We start from the raw sequence: 21411 nt of genomic DNA on the forward strand, positions 1-21411 counted from the left end.
TATCGGCTAAACCAGTATCTACCATAGCAGAGCGAAGGGGCGCACAACCTGAAACCCACAAAGGCAGCTGGACAGGTTGTTCAACGGATAGTGAGAGAGCGACCCGCCCCGCTGCAAAGGGCACTAGTCTGGTAGTGTATACAGCTGAGACGTTGAGTGATCGCGGTTAAGGACACGGAGATTCTGTGAGATGGTGTGAGACAGCGTTATAAGCACCGGAGGAGTTAGAAAGAGACCTCATTGTGGGTCTCCATTTGACCGTCTCGTCAGGTTGTGCAATATCAAGTTTTGTGGGACATTCAGACGTGACAGTGGGGCGTTATTGGACTGCGTGGAAACGTAAGAGAGGCATCCTCGCTATCAAGGATCCGGTCGACCATGCCTGACCACCCACAAGGGGGGGTCGTGCCCCAAGCACTTTGTGAAACCTTCTTATCTGCGTCTGCCACCCGCGAAAGAAAGGGAATGGACTGCCTGTAGCCGGCCGATGTGGCCGAGCGGTTCTAGGCGCTTCTGTCCGGAAGCGCTGCTGCTACGGTCGCAGGTTCGAACCCTGCCTCGGGCATGGATGTGTGTGATGTCCTTAGGTTAGTCAGGTTTAAGTAGTTCTAAGTCTAGGGGACTGATGACCTCAGATGTTAAGTACCATAGTGCTTAGAGCCGTTTGAACCATCCTTTTGACTGCCTGTAACGTTCTGTGTCATCCCGCACAGTTTGTAGAACATTATCAGCGGCCAGACTAGCGAATTACCGCCCCACTTGTGGACCCCGTTAACACAACGCAAATGCCTGCACATTTTGCTTAGGCGAAAATCAACAGCATATTCAGATCAGATGGAACTCTTGCAAGCGGCTGGAGAAGGTTTGAATGTGAACCTTTAAGAAGTAGAGACTTTTTTGCAAACATGACTGTTCATCCAGAAGATGTTTTTAATGAACAGACTGAATTGAAAAAAGAAAAATGACATTATTAAGAGCTTCAAATATTTGGAACGGTCCTTTAAACTGAATTTGCATATAACTTCGTCCCAATTTTGACGTACCTATCTTTAACCCCCTTCCAATTACCCCCTGCCCTCTCTCTTCTTCTCCCCAACATCCGAAACGTACATATTTTTACTTATTAATTATCCAGATATGACTGTACCCCATGATAAATATTTTTAACCTTTTATTTTTACATTTCTTATGGTAGATAATTTCATGAATTAGATACATATAATTAGTGTAGTCTCAGGTACCCTATATATATATCTGTTTCATTTTCCATGAATGTGAAGCAATATCTAAGTTTGTGATAAATGTATATGTTTAACTTCGTAACCCCCATTCACCACTACCCACTTCAACAATCCCCTTTACACCTCCCTGCATCTCTGTCCCATAACTTCCTCCAAACCCAATGCCCAAAATGTTGTAATACATTAATATTTTTCAGTCTATAATGAGTCCTCCTTAATCCCCATCTCCCAACCTGTCAGTAATTCGTAATAAATCTAAATATTTTCATCAGTGTCGTTGTATCTTTGCTATCAAATTCCATTTTCAGAATACTGATTATAATAATACTATCTCTGTAAATTTTTAAAACATTTTTGCAATTTGAAACAGCCTTTTAAGGTCTAAGTTCTATATTCTGTTCTCTGGGTGGTTTACAGATGGTATCAATCTTACCATGACATTGTAACTTTATAAACACCCATTTACCTCACCCTCCCCATCCCCCTATCTCCAAAGCATCCCTACCGCCATCCCTCACAATACTAAATAAATTTAAATATTTTCATCTTTGTTGTTTTATTTTTGCTGTACAATTCAAGTTTTAGAATATTTCTTACAATAATACTGTCTTCATAATTTTTTTCTTCATTTATGTTGTCTTGTATATTCATTTGATTATCTGTAGCTATGAACTTAGTACCTTTGTAAACCCCCTTAACACCGCAACCCCCCTCGCTATCCCTCTCCCTCCTATCTTCAACCCCCTCCTCCATTCCCACCACATTGTCCCATTGCGTTAAAACTGTAATTACCTTTTTATGTCACTGTCAACAACCCTCCTTCCTTCCCGTTCTCAGCTTATCTTTTGTCTGTAATTATGTATGATAAAAATTACGTAAATGATAAGACCATTTTCTCTGTTTTACATATAATTATTGGTAAAGTCTCCTTTAATAATTTTCATCTTTTTGGAAAAATAACTTCTTAATATTATTTATTTGAGGTATATGTCCCTCGTACGTTCTTCAGAAAATTTTCGCTGGATTGTACTGTTGATTTACGACTTCTCAGTCATTTGTCCTCATGAGGAATAATTTTTTCAACCGGATTCATAGAGGTTAACGTTCATAGTTTATTCTTCATCACATTTTTCTTAGCTGCTACTTTCAGATCATTATTCATACAATTTAAGATGCACTTCATCTAATTGACCTACATTTATTTTGTATTTTTCCAACTGACGCAGAAAGTATGCAATATTCCTACTATTTTTGTGACCCATTTAAATTGATGTAATAACATCATTTTCTATTCCACATGTGCTTACGTTTACTCCAAGACTGAAAATCATTTCTTGCGTTTATTTTTATTAAACCTTATATGTTTATAATTTTAAACAGTATTTTGGTATTGTCGTTGTGAAATATTAATCACAATTACAACTGCACATGACATAGCAAAATTGCTAAGCAGGAGCGGGTACAGGACAAATGTAAGCATTTAGAAGCATATTTCACTAGAGGAAAGATAGATACCGACTATAGGAAAATGAAACAGGCCCTTGCGGAAAAGAGAAGCAGCTGTATGAATATCAAGAGCTCAAATGGTAAACCAGTCATAAGCAAAGAAGGGGAAGCTGAAAGGCGAAAAGTGAAAGGAGTATATTGAGGATCTATACAACGGAGATGAACTTGAAAGGCAATATTATACAAATGGGAGAGGAAATAGATGAAGATGAGGATAGAAGATATGATACTGCAAGAAGAATTTGAAAGAGCACTGGATGACCTAAGTCGAAACAAGGCCCCATGAGAAGACGACATTCCTAGCCTTGAGAGAACAAGCCATGACAAAAATCTTCCATCTGGTGAGCAAGACGTACAAGACAGGTGAAGTACTCTGAGACTTCAAAAACAGTGTTATAATTCCAATTTCAAAGAAAGCAGGTGCTGACAGGCATGAATATTACCAAAGTATAAGTTTAACAAGCCATGGTTTGAAAATACTTACATGAATTCTTTACAAAAAGGTGGAAAAACTAGTAGGAACTGACGTCGGGGAAGACGCTTGGATTCTGGAGAAATGTAGGAAGACACGACTTATCTTAGAAGATAGGTTAAGGAAAGGTAAACGTACATTTATAGGATTTGTGGACTTATACAAAGCTTTTGACACCGTTGACTGGAATTCTTCCTTTGAAATTCTGAAGGTAGCAGGGGTAAAATATAGGGACAGAAAGGCTATTTACAACTTGTACAGAAACCAGATGGCAGTGATAAGAGTCGAGGGACCTGAAAGGAAAGCAATGGCTGAGAATGGAGTAGGACAGGGGTGCAGACTATCATCGATGTTACCTCTCATTCTGTGCATTGAGAAAGCAGTAAAAGAAACAAAAGAAAAATTTGTTGTTGGAATTAAATTTCAGGGAGAAAAAATAAAAACATTTAGGTTTGACGATGACATTGTAATTCTGTCAGAGGCAACAAAGGACTCAAAGAGCAGTTGAACGGAATGGACAGTGTCTTGAAAGAAGGATATGTGGTGAACGTTAACAAAAGCAAAACAAGGATAATGGAATGCAAATGAATTGAAACAGGCGATGCTAGCGGAATTAAATTAAGGAACGAAAGAAGTAGATGGGTTTTGCTATTTGGGCAGCAAAAATCTGATGCTGTCTGAAGTAGAGAGGATATGAAATATAGACTGCCAATAGCTGACAATAGCAAGAAAAGCATTCCTGAAGAAGAGAAATTTGTTAGCATCGAATATAGGAAGTCTTTTCTGAAGGTACTTGTCTGGTGTGCAAGCGCATATGGAAGTGAAACATGGATGATTAACAGTTTAGAAACAAAGCGAAGAGAATTTTTCGAAATGTGGTACTACAGAAGAATGCTGAAGATTAGGTGGGTAGACCACGTAACTAATGAGAAGGTACTGAGTAGATTTGGGAAGACAAGGAATTTGTGGCACAGCTTGACCAAAAGAAAGGTTACACATTTACACATTCTGAGACATGAGTGGATCACCAATTGAGTACTGGAGGGAACTCTGTGTGTGTGTGTGGGGGGGGGGGGGGGGGAGAGGGGTGGTAAATTTCGTAGAGGGAGACCAAGAGATGAACACAGTGAGTAGATTAAAAACGATGAAGAGGCTTGCACAAGCATGAGGAGCTGCAGCAAACCAGTCTCTGGACTGAATATCACAACAGCAAAAACAACTGCATATAGTTAAACAGTGTGAGTCAATATCCACGTAAGCATTTAATGACAACATCCTCAGAGTTGGCACGTTACACTTCTTTGACTCTTAAGGTGTTCCACATCTTTTGCTTTCAGGTTATACATCGCTTGCTATCAAATTCATTCAATCCTCATGTCGATTTCCTGATTTATCTCATATCTTTAGATCTTGGCGCCAGTTCGGGTATTTCTAGTTGACTTTATGTCAAGAGATGTATGACATATGACACATCTTTAACATTTTTCGTAAGTGTTTGCTTATTACTACTTCCTGTTCGCGTCAATAGCTGAGTGGTCGGCGCGGCAGAATGCCATGCAAAGGGGCCCAGGTTCGATTCCCGCCTGGATCTGAGATTTCCTCCGCTCAGGGACTGAGTGTTGTGTCGTCTTCATCGTCATATCACCCTCATCGACATGCAAGTCGACGAAATGGTGTCAAGTAAAAAGACTTGCAGCAAGCGACTGGTCTACCCGACAGGAGGCCCTAGCTACATGACATTTCTTTCATTACCACTTCCTCCGTGGAATTCATATTTTATTTTCGTTGTCCCACTTTGTCTGTTTTTGTATGTTATATAGCTGCTGTGAAGATGGTTTAAAATCGAAACTAGTTGCAAATAAATATTATTGTAGAAAGCATAGTGTTATGCATTTTACAAATAGCTACGTTTGGAGTGGTGCCACAGCGGAGAAGCATGGACTGCCAATGAGTGGCGTCGCATTGTGTTCAGCAATGAATCGTGGTTCTGTACTACGCTTGACGGCCATCGTGTACGAGTATGGGGGTGACTTGGAGAGGGATCCCATTCTTCCAATGTTTTGGGGAGGCATAGCAGTTTGACCCCTGGTCTCATGTTTAGGGAGCCATTGGGTATGATCTCAGGTCACAGCTGGTAGTCATTGACGTATCTGTGAGGGCACAACAGTGTATGCCTGCGAAAGTGGAAGCTGTCATGAAACCTAAGGGTGGGCCAACACCATATTGAATTCCAGCCTTACCAATGGAGAGCACCACGAACTTGTAAGTCATTTTCAGCCAGGTGTCCGGATATTTTTTATCACATAGTGTATGATTGAATCGATATATTGCACAGTCATGTAGCTGCACTTTCAGTCTTGTATATGGTACTTGCAAAGTATTGAAGGGGTGATTTCGCGATGATGCAGAAATTGGGAAACATTTTCCTATGTCATCGGCTAGTGTTGAAATTATGGACCAGCTGCTATTCTTTGATGTATATGGATGAATGGACGTACTGCACAGTCATCCATCTGCATTCGAAACCTAGTATATGGTACTTGGAAAGTAGTGAATGGGTGATTTAGCGATGGTACAGAAACTGGGAACCAATCTGCTGTCCCACTAGCTGGTGTTGAAATTACAGAACTGGTAAACTAAAATTGACTGCGCTATCAAGTGAGGTGCTTATTATAGTACACCATCCCATATCAACGGTGTTTTTCCCGTTCCGTCCATCCATTGGTATGGTTTTGATTACCGTCTAAAGATTGACTGACACCACTTCGTTGAGATGGAGAGAGCCTTGGCGGAATACTGGGTATCTGCTACTTGTCACTGTGGAGCATAGGATTAAATGTAGAGCTCATCACCTTCAGACACTTGTTTAGAAGCGTCCATCAGTGCTACAGACTTGTCCTATTTCCATATGCTGCGATGACCTCCATGTTTTTTCATCATTAAAATAACAGTACCTTTTTTTATTTCTGCTGTCTCACACGTGTTGTTAACAGAACCTTCGTACGATGTCACCAACGGGCCAGTAATCATGTACATGACTGTAAAATGAGGAAACGATGCTCTCAAAATGGAACAGTAAGACATTCGGAACCGTGCTACTGTGGAAGATAGATTAATTCTATAGGTCATCACCTTTGGAAACACACTAAAATGCCGAAAAGTCTTCATGTTTCCATATGTTGCGATGCCTTCCACATTTTTCTCACTGAGAAACACCGCCTCTTTGTTTTTTTTCCACCAACCTGTATACCATGGGAGCTGCATAGTTACACCATGTAATTTTCAGCTCCTGTCGATTTAGCACCTGAGACGGATCTCGAAGTAATGATAGAAAAACGAAGTGTATGGCCGTGTACAAAGCTATAGTTGTGCAATGCTTGGATGTGTTACAGCCAAAAAATATAATGTATTAAACTACTTATGAAGGAACAATACAGAAACCCTCTATAGTGATTCATAATCTGTTAGATATGGTCTTCCTCCAGTACAGTCGATAAAACTTTACCTGTTCCAATGGAGCGATACGTGTAATATATATACAATATGCTCGGTGTTGAGACGTAGATGGTACTTGCTTTTCGATGTATCGGAAGACAGAGATGTGCTAAAATCTTATAGAAAGTTCTATTAGAAGGGGTGCTAAAGTTTGGATGCAGACATTTCTCTCAAAACTACACCGTTTTTGCTCTTAAAAGTAATAGAAATCGGCTGTATCTGTTCTCGTGGGATATTGACTGTTTTTAATACTATCGCCAGGATTGCGTGTTTCAAAATAGGTGTTACCGCAAGTCCTATGTTATTTCATACTTCATAATCTGTAATTATAAAGTAGGCACCACCTGAATTATAGCTCGTTGTGAAACCTAGAAATGTTAGTGTTTTTCCCCCGACATGTGAGTAGATTGTATGAAATAGGCTATGGTGATCAAATTGCTTATAAAACTAGAATGCAAGAATCTGCTGTATGATAGAAACTTTACAGACATGTCGGTAGAGATGATTCATGGATCAAAAATGTCAAATGTAAGCATACAGATGATATTTGATTTCCATGTATCGGAAGGGAGAGACACGGTAAAATCTTATAGGAGGTTGTATTACAAGACAAGCTCTCACGATTTGGTTCTTAAAAGCCAGTGTGTATCACATTGGTAAAATGGAACTGGTCACTGGGTACAAAACAGCAACGTCCTCCTCATTGTTGTTGTCAGACGTCAACGACTGTGTTTTTCCGGCATGTAACTAAATGACGTGAAAGATTGTATTCTGTGATGTTATTTCACATGTCTGAAATTTTTTTAATACACATGTGGATGGCAGTTTATTTACAGACACGAATTGGAAGGCAAAAGACGCTCTCATGTTGTCCCTGAAGCTGAAAGCAACTGAATGTGACAAAATTATGAGATGCAAATTGTATTCTGTAATTGAACTAAATCAACTTTGCACATGAAACTAAAAGAAAATGGACTGCATCTATTTTCCTAGAAAGAGGACATTTATTATTATCGCCATTGTGTTTTCCTTTTTAATAGATGTTTGATTATAAGAGATTCGTTGACATTAAATACAATTGTGATAGTGAGGTTTTTTCGCACTCGAACAGCCAGAACTTGAGGGGGTGGTGTGTAGTCGCCCTAGGCAGCTGTGCCTAACCAGGGCTTGGCGTTTGGGGTGGGCTGTGTCACTAAATTTTAGGCGAACAAATAGGTTGACTTCGGGTGGCTCTCAATTTATCTCCTATCGTTTAGTTTAGTTTACATCATTTTTGTGTTGACGAAGGGCCGATGGTGGACTGTCGGCTTAAGGAGTGCCGGGTGCCACTCCTCTGCTGGAGGCGAGATGTTATGCCGCAGTTAAAGGCGCTGTGTGCGGCAGCAGTTGACCATTTGAAAAAGTCTGTGTCCCCCATAGGTGGAGGAATGGAGGACTAGAGGGACAGGGTGGGGGAGGGATGAGGGAAGGTAAGATAGACTCTAATTTTGGTAGTTTGCGATCGTTCATCGAGGAGAACACAGGTTCAACTTCGCCCCCCCCCCCCCCCCCTGCAGTCTTGGGATGACGATTTTCCTCAGCACATTTGTTGCATTATGACCCGTTCATTACTGTACTGTTTTTTTTTCTCACGAAAATCTCGATGTGTAATTAGAGTAGTGAAGCATTTTCCACCACATATGGTAACGAGTCTTGGCTTCAATTATCTGGGATGCAGTTGATTTTTAAGCCGTCGTCTGTAGCGAATTATGACATCAAACAGCCATTGATACAGCCATCAGCTGTATCCCTCCAGCTAATGCACTTATTAAACTCCTCTCTGTTCAGTACTAGCATCTCATCAGTCGGACAAAATTCCCACAAAAAATAAAGATAACACCGTTCTATATCACCCCTTTTTCCAGCCAGCTTGTAGTTGAAGTTCGAGTTCGTCTGCCACTAGTTTCGAGTGCTGTCGTGATATTTTTTCCTAGCAAGCTAACACCAGTTGTACAGCATCGATAATTTTGAGCTGTATTGCACTTCTCGTGCAATGCTATGTGTATGATTGTGCAATTTAGACCGATCTTTATGATTAATTATGTAATTATGATTGATCTTTACTTGAGTTTCCCAACCAAAATAAGTAAAGTACACTAATCTAATCTTCCTCTCCTGCAACTGAACAGCTTCCAAGTGTTAGATTCCCACCAGTTCTCACGTGGGGGGTGGGGAGGGTTGTTAGCACGTTGCTGGGAGAGAGAAAGTCCCACCAACATTCGAAATTCCCGCCAAAATTCGAAATTCCCGCCAAAATTTGTAATTCCTGTCGAAATTCGAAATTCCAGTTAATAGGACAGGTTGGAGGGGGGTGGGGAGTGAGGGAAGGGAATGAGGCAGGGCCCCACGTGCCGGCTGAGGTAAACACATGACATCATCTGGGTGTAGCAGTAATTAATTGATCAGTTTAACTAATTTGCATATCAGTTTGATATCAATTGATATCAAAAGTAGGCTCATGCTTCTCTAATGCTATTACTCCCTCCTACCAAAATGTGATCTGTCATGGAATAGGGGCGCCATCTCCTACAAATAGAATTTTGGGCACTCCTGCCTTTTGTCAGATCAGATTTTGACAATATGAATGCCGCTCATGGTCATCGCCAAAACCCGGGCTGGAGGGAGATAATAGAGGTCACACACTTGAAAGGTGTGTGCTAAGGTCTGATCAGGGTAGCTCCAGAAAATAGTCGGTAGTTGTCAACCGCAAGGTGGAACGAGTATAATATCTTTGAGTAGGAGGATAGGAGGATCTTTGATGGTTAAGAGAGCCGGGCGCGTGAAGGGAAAAAAAACCGCGAGTCGCAGGTAGGTGCTCGGAGGAAGCAGACGTGTGGTGACAGCATTAAGGTAGGTCACTGTCCCTGACCAAACTCCAGCACGTAAATGAGAGAAGATATACAATCATTTCAGATTGGCTTTTGTTAGATAATGTTCAGAGTTATTGTTTGCATGTCCAAGGTTTGACACAGTAAGCGTTTTGTAAGAGTGATTCGTGCTATGAAAATGTTTGAAATGGTAGGTTTTGTGTAAGACTTAAAATTTCAATAATATATATATTGAGATCAATGTTGTGTTTAAACCTAACAGCCTGAATCATAATCCACATCCTTTGCTTGTATTGAATATGAAAATGAGTAGTAAACTAAAGTTACCCACCAATGAAAGAACCGAGTAAACATCAGGGCCACAAGTTAATTTTCCAGTACCATCTTAATGCCGTTGCACAAAACGGTATTATTCTTTTAAACTTGATTGCTGAGTCAAATACACGTTGCATTTCTGGCAAAATCGAGGAGTGCAAGAAACAAGTTCTCAGATGCAGTCAGATGCAGGTTTGCTGAATAATTAATTCAGAACAATCTTATCACTGATACTTTCACAGAGTAAAAGGATACAATTTTGGTTAGATACTTTCACACTGGAATTCCTTCCCAGACTAAAATCGCCATTCCACATCCTACGTCTGGAGTCTGTGCTAGCTAAATGTGTAAGTAGGCTGTTTAGGTTTTTATATTGGTAACGCCACGTAGCGCTCTGTATGAAAATCACTGGCTGTGCTGTGTGCAGTCTGTGGCTGGTTAGCATTGTAATATTCGCTATTGTAGTGTTGGGCAGTTGGCTGTTAACAGTGCGTAGCGTTCCGCAGTATATATATATATATATATATATATATATATATATATATATATATATATATATATATTGACTTTCGAACACTATTAAGGTAAATACATTGTTTGTTCTTTATCAAAATCTTTCATTTGCTAACTACACCTATCAGTAGTTGGTGCCTTCAGTAGTTTGAATCTTTTATTTAGCCTGCAGTAGTGGTGCACGATGTATTGCAGTAGTTCGTGTAGCTATTGTTTATTGCTAGCGCGTAATTATAGAGAGAATTTCCTTTGTAGTTGTAGTTTTTCATTGTTGTACAGTAGAACAGTTGTGGCATGCATGTAGATTTGCACCAAGTATTTTGCAGCTGCTCTTGCAATTAACGAGATATTATTTTCAGTGTTAATGTGTTTTCTTATTTTGCTCTTCAAATTGTGCTTTTCTGTGTTATTGTGTGAAATATTGTGACAATAATGGCGTGTGAAAACGTAATACTAGGCTCCAAAGTACACTGAGAAATGACAACGAAGACGAAAGCAGTGTGTTAGCGCCACCAAGTAATGAATGAACTAATGTTCACAGTAGTAATTTGGTAATTAGGCATAGGGAAATGGAGTGGGCTGCAAATAATGGTGTAGACAGTAAAACAATTAGTGAACAGGAAGCATTATCGATCGATCGGTCGGCAACAGCTCGCCTCAGGATTTCGAAATGACAGGACACAATTTTGCAAATACTGTAGATTCAGGTTTTGCGTCCTCACCGTTTTCTCCAATAAGTCAAGACACATTTTCTGCTTTTCAAAATGCGAATATTGCCGGTTCAAATGCACTGCCGAATAGCACTGAGGAACACATTTCAGACACCAGTGCATTGTTATTACAATTAATACAACAAATGGGACAAAAGCTTCAAACGTTAGACACAATGGAACAAAATCATCAAAAGTTAGACATGATGGAACAAAATCAGAGACAAACACAGCAAAAGCTTCAAAAGTTAGACACACTGGAACAAAATCTTCGAAAATTAGACACAATGGAACAAAATCTTCAAAAGTTAGATTCAATGGAACAATCGCTTGAACAAACACGTGAAGATTTAACTGCAGAGTTACTTAAAATCGAATATAAATGTCGAAAAGTCTGTAATGACGTAAAAACACAAATTTGTGAGCATTTTCAACCTATTTTTTCGCATCATGAAAATGCATTACAGAATCACGAAGCAACCATAAAAGAACTGCGAACTATTGTTCATGAAATCACGACACCTTGCAAGCTAAAATTGACTCAGTTGCATCTACTGATTCGGTTAAGCAACTTGCAAAAACTCAGGAAAACGTAAAGGACACAGTAGATACGATTTCAACACAAATGGACACTCTGAAACTTGGTTCAGAAAAACACACTGAGGAAATAAGTTCCCTATTGGATAAAGTAGCTGAACTTTCGGATCAGTTCACTAACTTATCTACAAAGGTAGATGATGATCTGAATGACACAAGACCTGTAGCCATCACTGACACAGAAGAGTATGAACAAATTAGAAAATTCCAACAAAATCAAAATCAAATTAATACACAATTCCAAAGAGAAATCTGGGAAGTACAAGATCAGTTGGCACAAGTAATACATGAATTAAGTATATCAGAGGACACTCTCGCTCCAATATGGGAAGAGGGACATAGAAATACGGAACAGCCACAAAATAATAATACAGGTCACTTTGGAAATTATGAAAGAAATTGGCAAGGCGCGTTAAATTTTGAGATGGAACCGCCGAAAAGAAGTAACAATGACCGATATGCGACTCGCCGACATGATGATTTTGACTAGAAGCTGTTTATTACTACACGTAAATTCAAAACATTTAAGAATTCTGGCAACGACATTCATCCACAAGCATGGCTCCATCAATTCTCTCATTGTTTTCCTCCCAACTGGTCATTGTAGCACAGGTTAGAATTTATGTGTGGCTACTTAGAGAATGAACCAGCTGTAAGAATGCGATCGATGATTCACGATTGTCACAGTGAAGGAGAATTTTATCATGCCTTCCTCTCAGCATATTGGTCTCAAGCTACACAAGACCGAGTAAAACATAGCATCATAATGATGAAACATTTCGAACAATCTGAATTTTACAGTCTTGTGAAATATTTTGAAGACATGTTGCACAAGAATCAGTACCAGTCAAACCCATACAGCCCCTCAGAACTCATCCACATTTGCTTAATCAAATTGCCTGAACATTTACAACACATTATTTTGGCAGGACGTCGCAAAGACAACACCGAAGCTTTTCAGGGACTGTTCCAAGAATTGGAAATTGACACTGACAATCGCGGAACGCGTAAACATGAGGACAACAATTACAGGTCACATCCGTCACAATTCCGTGATGACAGAAATAATAATTGGGCGCGACAAGGCTATTCTTACAACGCAAATCGTGACCAAAACAGACACCACCCGTATGACAACTGTTGGCAGAGTAGTAATAATTACAGAGAAAGATCGCATTTCCATAGTAATGAATGTGACAGAGATAACCATAGAAACAGACAATATGGGAACCAAAACAATTATTATCAAGGGAGACAGAATAACTTCCGACTCAACAGTTCAGCGCGGAGTTATGATTCAGGGAGAAATTCTCCACCACGTGACCGACAAGAAAGAAACTTGGGAATCTACCGACATGACGACAGACGATATAATCGTAACGACAGACTTGAATTTCATCAGAACTGGTGGGATTCGAACAGGGCAGGGCCTTCTCGTCAAGGTGAATTTGTAGAAGTTAGGTCTCCTAATCCCAATAACGACGCGCGCCTACAAAGAGACAGACAATGACTCGCACTGCAGGGAGCCAAGTGTGCTGGCTGGCTCAGCGAAAAATAACATAGACGCTAACCTTGAGAAAAATTTTTGCACTCTTTACCGACGTATACAACATGATAATTACTTTGAAGTTGAAACCTTGTGCACTAGAAAGGGTAAAGGATTGCACCACATTTCACATGTAAAACCGTTTATTGAAAGATAATCTGCTTTTTAACTTTGTCTTTGCCATAAAACTTTTCACTTCATGTTACTAGTATGCTTTGTCAGACTTAGAAACTGTTAACATGCAACAATGTTTTAAAGTTAAATATCCAGTCAAGAACCAAGAGAACTTATTTAGACAGTAATTACGAATGCGTTGTTATAGTGAACAGACGAAACAGTGTTATTGTGTGTGTACATTCTTGCTTGTTAGTTGCACGATTACCTAATGACTAAGGCTCACATACTTAGAACATATACTAGTATTGCTAATGACATTGTAAAGCAACATTTTGATTTACTTGAAAATACATTCTGGATTTAAAATACTTTCTGAGAGATACCAGATGACACAGTGGTTAGTTTATTTGATAGCTACACGATTATATCACGACGCTACTAATGTGTGACACAATTTACATTGTTGCTTTTGCGATGTATCTGTTTTATCTCTGCATAGTTTTTCTGAATTCTTCTGGAAAGGAAAACATGTTTTAGTAGTAACTTTTGTGGTATAGCTACAATGAGACAGCCTTTTCTGTAGCACAACAATACATTATAGTACAGTACTTACTTCATCACGGCAATAAGCGTAATAACTACGATATCTACAGGCAAAGCATTTCACATTTGTTTATTACGAGGTAAGTACTGTGTGAACTGTTCATATTTTTTCAAAACCATCGTGATACTGTGAGAGCTTTGAATGATGTATTTGATATGGGATCATGATTTTTAAATTACGTTTGAGGTAGATGACACTATTGAATTGAGCAGAGAATTTTTTTTAGGTTTTGAGAGTATTGGAGGAAGCTACGACGATTTTGAGATTTGACTGAGGTTTTATGATATTATTACGATGACGTCGTGTATTATGCTGTTGAGGCATGTTTATGATCAATAAGCTGATGCTATATGAGGAATTTGATTATGCTATGTATTTATTGTGATGAAATAGTGAAGAAGTGTCGACAAATATGTATACATGTAATAAAGTAAGGAATAATGAGTAGTGGTTAGGGATTCTGGTTTGTGAAAAAGGATGTTTGAAACCGAGAATCATACTTTAACAGTTATGAAATGTGTGTAAATGCGTGAATGTATCGCAATACTGGCGAAAATTTTTTCTACGTTGTTATATTTATAGGATGTTGTTTCTACACTGTTGTAACACAAATTCTCGACCTGTGAAATTTTTCATATGAGACTGTCACTGTAACGCAAACTGCTGTTGTAAATATTTCGGTAAGAAAACTAAGTGACCTTGATGTAATGCGTTGTGGGCGCTGTCGCCTGGAGAAAAAGCCATTAGGTGGAGAAAAAAAGAGGCCATTAACCTCACTGTTGACATTCCTTTGTAGAAAGCATCGCAAATACGACACGGTCATTACTTGGAAACATATGATTGTACTGTGAAGCTCGTTCTTTGTGCTACTTATTGAAATGCTGATGAATTGATGGGAAATATTCTTACATCTGCACACCCCGATTATGACAAGTGTCTTTCTACGAGAGCTGAGAGAATTTCTACCAACTTATCAAATGCCACATGACTATTGAATGATATTTTTATGCTTTACTATGTACATAGTTGCTTATTTCATTTGATATCTGGTTTTCAGTTGTGTTGCAGCATTGGTTTTATAAAATAAAATTAAATGCATTTGCTAATGTGAACACTTTCTGTCAACAGATCTATCAAATAATAATTTTATGACCCACATTCTTCGAAAAAGGAGCACTTGGAAAGGAAAGAACAATAAGAAGGGACTAATAACAATAACTACATACATAATTTACTTTTCAACTACTTGGTAATTTTTATTGTAGAATAATTTGTTGTGGTGCACCACTTAAATGACACAAAGATGTGAATACACATTTCCCTTTCTGCATTGTTGTCTTGAGTGTACTATTTTTTCTGCTTGTGGGTTTGTCATGTTTAGATATAAGTTATTGCATTTGCTGCTGCTGTTTGCCAGGTATAGTGTCACTAAATTTCACTTTGTATTACTCTGTTAAGCCAGTTTTACTACTGATTTATTTTTCTTGTTGCTGCACATTGGCTCATAGTAGTATTAATATTGCATTTGCTTTGCTAATTTGGCTATACTGCTGCTTGCTTTGCCAATTTGCATTTTTTTCGTTGCTGTTTGTGTTAATTTGTTGTGTGTTGCTGCATTGCCTCGTCCCTTAGTACACAGGGTGAGTCACCTAACATTACCGCTGGATATATTTCGTAAACTACATCAAATACTGACGAATCGATTCCACAGACCGAACGTGAGGAGAGGGGCTAGTGTAATTGGTTAATACAAACCATAAAAGATGCACTGAAGTATGTTTTTTAACACAAACCTACGTTTTTTTAAATGGAACCCCGTTAGTTTTGTTACACATCTGAACATATAAACAAATACATAATCAGTGCCGTTTGTTGCATTGTAAAATGTTAATTACATCCGGAAATATTGTAACCTAAATTTGACGCTTGAGTACCACTCCTCTGCTGTTCGATCGTGTGTATCGGAGAGCACTGAATTACGTAGGGATCCAAAGGGAACGATGATGGACCTTAGGTACAGAAGAGACTGGAACAGCACATTACGTCCACATGCTAATACCTTTTTATTGGTCTTTTTCACTGACGCACACGTAGATTACCATGAGGGGTGAGGTACACGTACACACGTGGTTTCCGTTTTCAATTACGGAGTGGAATAGAGTGTATCCCGACATGTCAGGCCAATAGATGTTCAATGTGGTGGCCATCATTTGCTGCACACAATTGCAATCTCTGGCGTAATGAATGTTGTACACGCCGCAGTACATCTGGTGTAATGTCGCTGCAGGCTGCCACAATACGTTGTTTCATATCCTCTGGGGTTGTAGGCACATCACGGTACACATTCTCCTTTAACTTACCCCACAGAAAGAAGTCCAGAGGTGTTAAGATCAGGAGAAGGGGCTGGCCAATTTATGCGTCCTCCACGTTCTATGAAACGCCCGTCGAACATCCTGTCAAGGGTCAAACTAGTGTTAATTGTGGAATGTGCAGGTGCACCATTATGCTGATACCACATACGTCGACGCGTTTCCAGTGGGACATTTTCGAGCAACGTTGGCAGATCATTCCGTAGAAACGCGATGTATGTTGCAGCTGCAATAAAGTGAGGGCCAATGAGGTGGTCACCAATGATTCCGCACCATACATTTACAGTCCACGGTCGCTATCGCTCTACCTGTCTGAGCCAGCGAGGATTGTCCACGGACCAGTAATGCATGTTCCGTAGATTCACTGCCCCGTGGTTTGTGAAACCCGCTTCATCGGTAAACAGGTAGAACTGCAACGCATTCTCTGTTAATGCCCATTGACAGAATTGCACTCGATGATTAAAGTCATCACCTTGTAATTGCTGTTGTAGCGACACATGAAACGGGTGAAAGCGGTGACGATGCAGTATGCGCATGACACCACTTTGACTCAGTCCACCGGCTCTCGCAATGTCCCGTGTTCTCATGTGTGGGTTCATGGCAACAGCAGCTAACACACCAACTGCACCCGCTTCTCCTGTGACGGGCCTGTTACGGACCCGTTTGCGTGCTACGACCATACCTGTTGTATACAGTGGGCGGTAGATGTTTTGCAATGTGCGGCATGTTGGATGCTCTCTGTCCGGGTACCGTTCTGCATACACCCTGCAGGCTTCAGCTGCATTTCGTCGACACTCGCCATAGATGAGTATCATCTCCGCCTTTTCTGCGTTCGAATACACCATGGTCACAGTTCCTACAACACTACACTATCACAGACGTCTGGTAACGTCGTGTACTACATTTGGTCTGCGTGCGGAGACGAATGCAGAATAACAATAGCAGCAAGCGCTACATGCGGACACTGCGACAGCTAGACCAAACCACAACAGTGCACTACAGCCACACTCAAACGCGGTCGTCATCGTAAACATGTCCCTACAGATGCTGCTCGCCGACCGTGGCCCGTGTTTGTTACAACACGTAACTGAACGTCGGAGGTTTCAAGCGTCAATTTTAGGTTACAATATCTCCGGATGTAATCAACATTTTACAATGCAGCAAACGGCACTGATTACGTATTTGTTTATATGTTCAGATGTGCTAACAAAACTAACGTGGTTCCATTTAAAAAAAAAACGTAGGTTTGTGTTAAAGAACATACTTCCGTGCATTTTTGTATGGTTTGTATTAAACAATTACACTAGTCCCTCTCCTCACGTTCGGTCTGTGGAATCGGTTCGTCAGTATTTGATGTGGTTTACGAAATATATCCAGTGGTAACGTTAGGTGACTCACCCTGTATATATCTGAGCTCAGGTGATTTAAGTTAGCTTAAGAGGGGGTAGACTATGCAAGAGAAGGAACTGCGATGAATTGGAAGAAATGCACTGAGAAGGTATACGAAAAAAGTACAGAAAGCAGGTATAGATAGGACTTCTTGGGAATAATGATGAATGAAAGGAGATCTCCAAGAAGTAAAGAAAGTTTGGTTTGGAAAATACTGCACTAAAACAAACCCTGTCCTTTCCTTTCGTGTTATTCCGCTATGTGTTTGTGTACCCTTGTGTATTTGTGTTCTTACTGTCTTTATGTGTTTAGCTAATAAGTTTTATGTTGTAGAATATTTCTAGTACTAAGCTACATTCAATATGATGAGGAATACTGTTATCCTCAAATATAATTTGCATTAATAATATGTTATTTTCTTTGTAAAGATGTTTATAGACATTATTAATTCTGTTCTGTTTTAATGCTCATGTGTGAAATTAATGTTTCGAAAACTTTTCTCATTATTTTATTTACTTATGTCATAATTCCTGTAACACTGATGTATATGTTTATTTCTATTCTTTTGTAAAGCATGTATTACTACTAATGTTATTTGTATAGTTATGTTCTTTAGTGCTGTATTTTGTACCTTTGTAATTGTATTCTCATGTTGTAAATTTAAAATTGTAATTGACACCAGTTGATCAAATTAAGTAACTTGTAAGCATTCATTTCAGTGCACACATTTCTGTTGGTCATAGTATATGCACAATATGAAAAAAAGGGGACTGTTAGTGTTTGCACGTGTGTTAATAATTCAGCAAGGGACTGGTTAACAACATTGCTGGTTCTAAGGTCAACTACAAAAACTTTGTGAGTGCACAACTGGTTGTTTATGGACTTGCTATATTGTCTGCTAGACTCTTCGATGGTGATTGTGCACCTGCACAGTCGCAACAGATGGCTGCTGGCCGTCTCTACAAGGACTACAGTGGGTTTGCATCTTTGATGGCCCACCAATACCATTATTTCTACAAGGACTACAGTGGGTCTGCATCTTTGATGGCTCACCAATACCATAATTTCTACAAGGACTGCAGTGGGTCTGCACCTCTAGTGGCCCACCAATACCATAATCTCTACCAGGACTACAGTGGGTCTGCTCTGTGATGACCTACTTACCAATATTCTTCAAAACTTCGACTGACTCTGCTGTGGGTTTGCTCTGTTGTGGCCCATTATCTGTCTGCATGTCAAGAATCAGCACTGTCTTTCCGTTGGAAGGACAACACTACTTCTTCAAGACTGCATGGAAATCCACTACTTCTGTGTGCATTTTCTTTTACTGCTCAGACTTTGAGAAAAACACTGCAATTTAACTGTGATGAACGATCAGGACTGTCTTTATGGACTGTGAGAAAATTTTAACTTTTGACCAACATTGTATCAATAAGTGTGTGCTTTTGATTTCTTTGTTATTGTAATTGTGTAAAAATTTTAACAAATAAGTATTGGCCAGTGCCCAAAACAATTTGTAAAATTTTTTGTGGGGAGCATGGGGGCTATGTAAGTAGGCTGTTTAGGTTTTTATATTGGTAACGCCACGTAGCGCTCTGTATGAAAATCACTGGCTGTGCTGTGTGCAGTCTGTGGCTGGTTATCATTGTTGTAATATTCGCTATTGTAGTGTTGGGCAGTTAGCTGTTAACAGCATGTAGCGTTGCGCAGTTGGAGGTGAGTCGCCAGCAGTGATGGATGTGGGGAGAGAGGTGGTAGAGTTCTGAGAGGGGATGATCTGGACGTGTGTCCATCAGAGACAGTAAATTTGTAAGACTGGATGTGAACTGATATATATATATATATATATATAATGACTTTTGAACATTATTAAGGTAAATACATTGTTTGTTCTCTATCAAAATCTTTCATTTGCTAACTACGCCTATCAGTTGTTAGTGCCTTCAGTAGTTTGAATCTTTTATTTAGCTGGCAGTAGTGGCGCTCGCTATATTGCAGTAGTTCGAGTAACGAAGATTTTTGTGACGTAAGTGATTCATGAAAGATATAGGTTATTGTTAGTCAGGGCCATTCTTTTGTAGGGATTATTCAAAGTCAGACTGCGTTGCGCAAAAAATATTGTGTGTCAGTTTAAGCACAATAATTTATAATTTTTCTTTTATTTATTTATTTATTGTTCCATGGGACCAAATTAAGGAGAAGTCTCCATGGTCATAGAACGAGTCAATACATGAAATTATAACACGATATTAGAAACAGATAAAATGAAATATAAAAAAAAAACATATTCAGGTGACAAGTCGTAAGTTTAAATGAAGACAATCAACAATGTAACACTGGAATTTGCTTAATTTTTTAGCTCTTCCAGGAGCTCCTCGACAGAATAGAGGGAGTGAGCCACGAGAAAACTCTTCAGTTTGGGCTGCTGCTAAGATTTTTGAGTTCTTGTGGTAGCTTATTGAAAATGTATGCAGCAGAATACTCCACTCCTTTCTGCACAAGAGTCAAGGAAGTGCATTCTACATGCAGATTTGATTCCTGCCTAGTATTAACTGAGTGAAATCTGCTAACTCTTGGGAATAGGCTAATATTGCTAACAACAAACGACATTAAAGAAAATATATACTGTGAGGGCAATGTCAGAATTCCCAGATTTTTGAATAGGGATCGACAAGAGGTTCTCGAACTTACACCACATATAGCTCGAACAGCCCGTTCTTGAGCCAAAAATACCCTTTTTGAATCAGAAGAATTACCCCAAAAAATAATACCATACGACATAAGCGTATGAAAATATGCGAAGTAGACTACTTTTCGTGTTGAACTGTCACTTATTTCAGATACTGTTCTAATGGTAAATAAAGCAGCATTTAGCTTCTGAACAAGATCCTGGACATGGGCTTTCCACAACAGCTTACTATCTATCCGAACGCCTAGGAATTTGAACTGTTCCGTCTCGCTTATAATATGCCCATTCTGTCTGATCAAAATATCGGTTCTTGTTGAATTGTGAGTTAGAAACTGTAAAAACTGAGTCTTACTGTGATTTAGCATCAAATTATTTTCCACAAGCCACGAACTTATTTCATGAACTACATTATTTGTTAATGTTTCATATTACACACAAGATCCTTCACTATCAAGCTGGTGTCATCAGCAAACAGAAATATTTTTGAATCACCTGTAATACTAGAAGGCATATCATTTATATAAATAAGAAACAGCAGTGGCCCCAGCACCGACCCTTGGGGAACGCCCCATTTAACAGTGCCCCATGGGGACTTAACATCACTACCACTCTCAATATTGCGGAGAATTACCCTCTGCTTTCTGTTCTTAAAGTAAGAGGCGAACCAATTGTAAGCTACTCCCCTTACTCCATAATGGTCCAACTTCTGCAGTAATATTTTGTGGTCAACACAGTCAAAAGGCTTCGTTAAATCAAAGAAAACTCCTAGCGTTCGCAACCTTTTATTTAATCCGTCCAAAACCTCACAGAGAAAAGAGAATATAGCATTTTCAGTTGTTAAACCATTTCTAAAACCAAACTGAACATTTGACAGCAAATTATGTGAATTTAAATGCTCCAGTAACCTTGTATATACAACCTTCTCGATAACTTTATAGCAAACACCGATGGCATAGAAATAGGTCTTAAATTGTCAACATT

This window comes from Schistocerca cancellata, chromosome 1 (genome assembly GCF_023864275.1).
Source record: "Schistocerca cancellata isolate TAMUIC-IGC-003103 chromosome 1, iqSchCanc2.1, whole genome shotgun sequence".
Classification (NCBI taxonomy): Eukaryota; Metazoa; Arthropoda; class Insecta; order Orthoptera; family Acrididae; genus Schistocerca; species Schistocerca cancellata.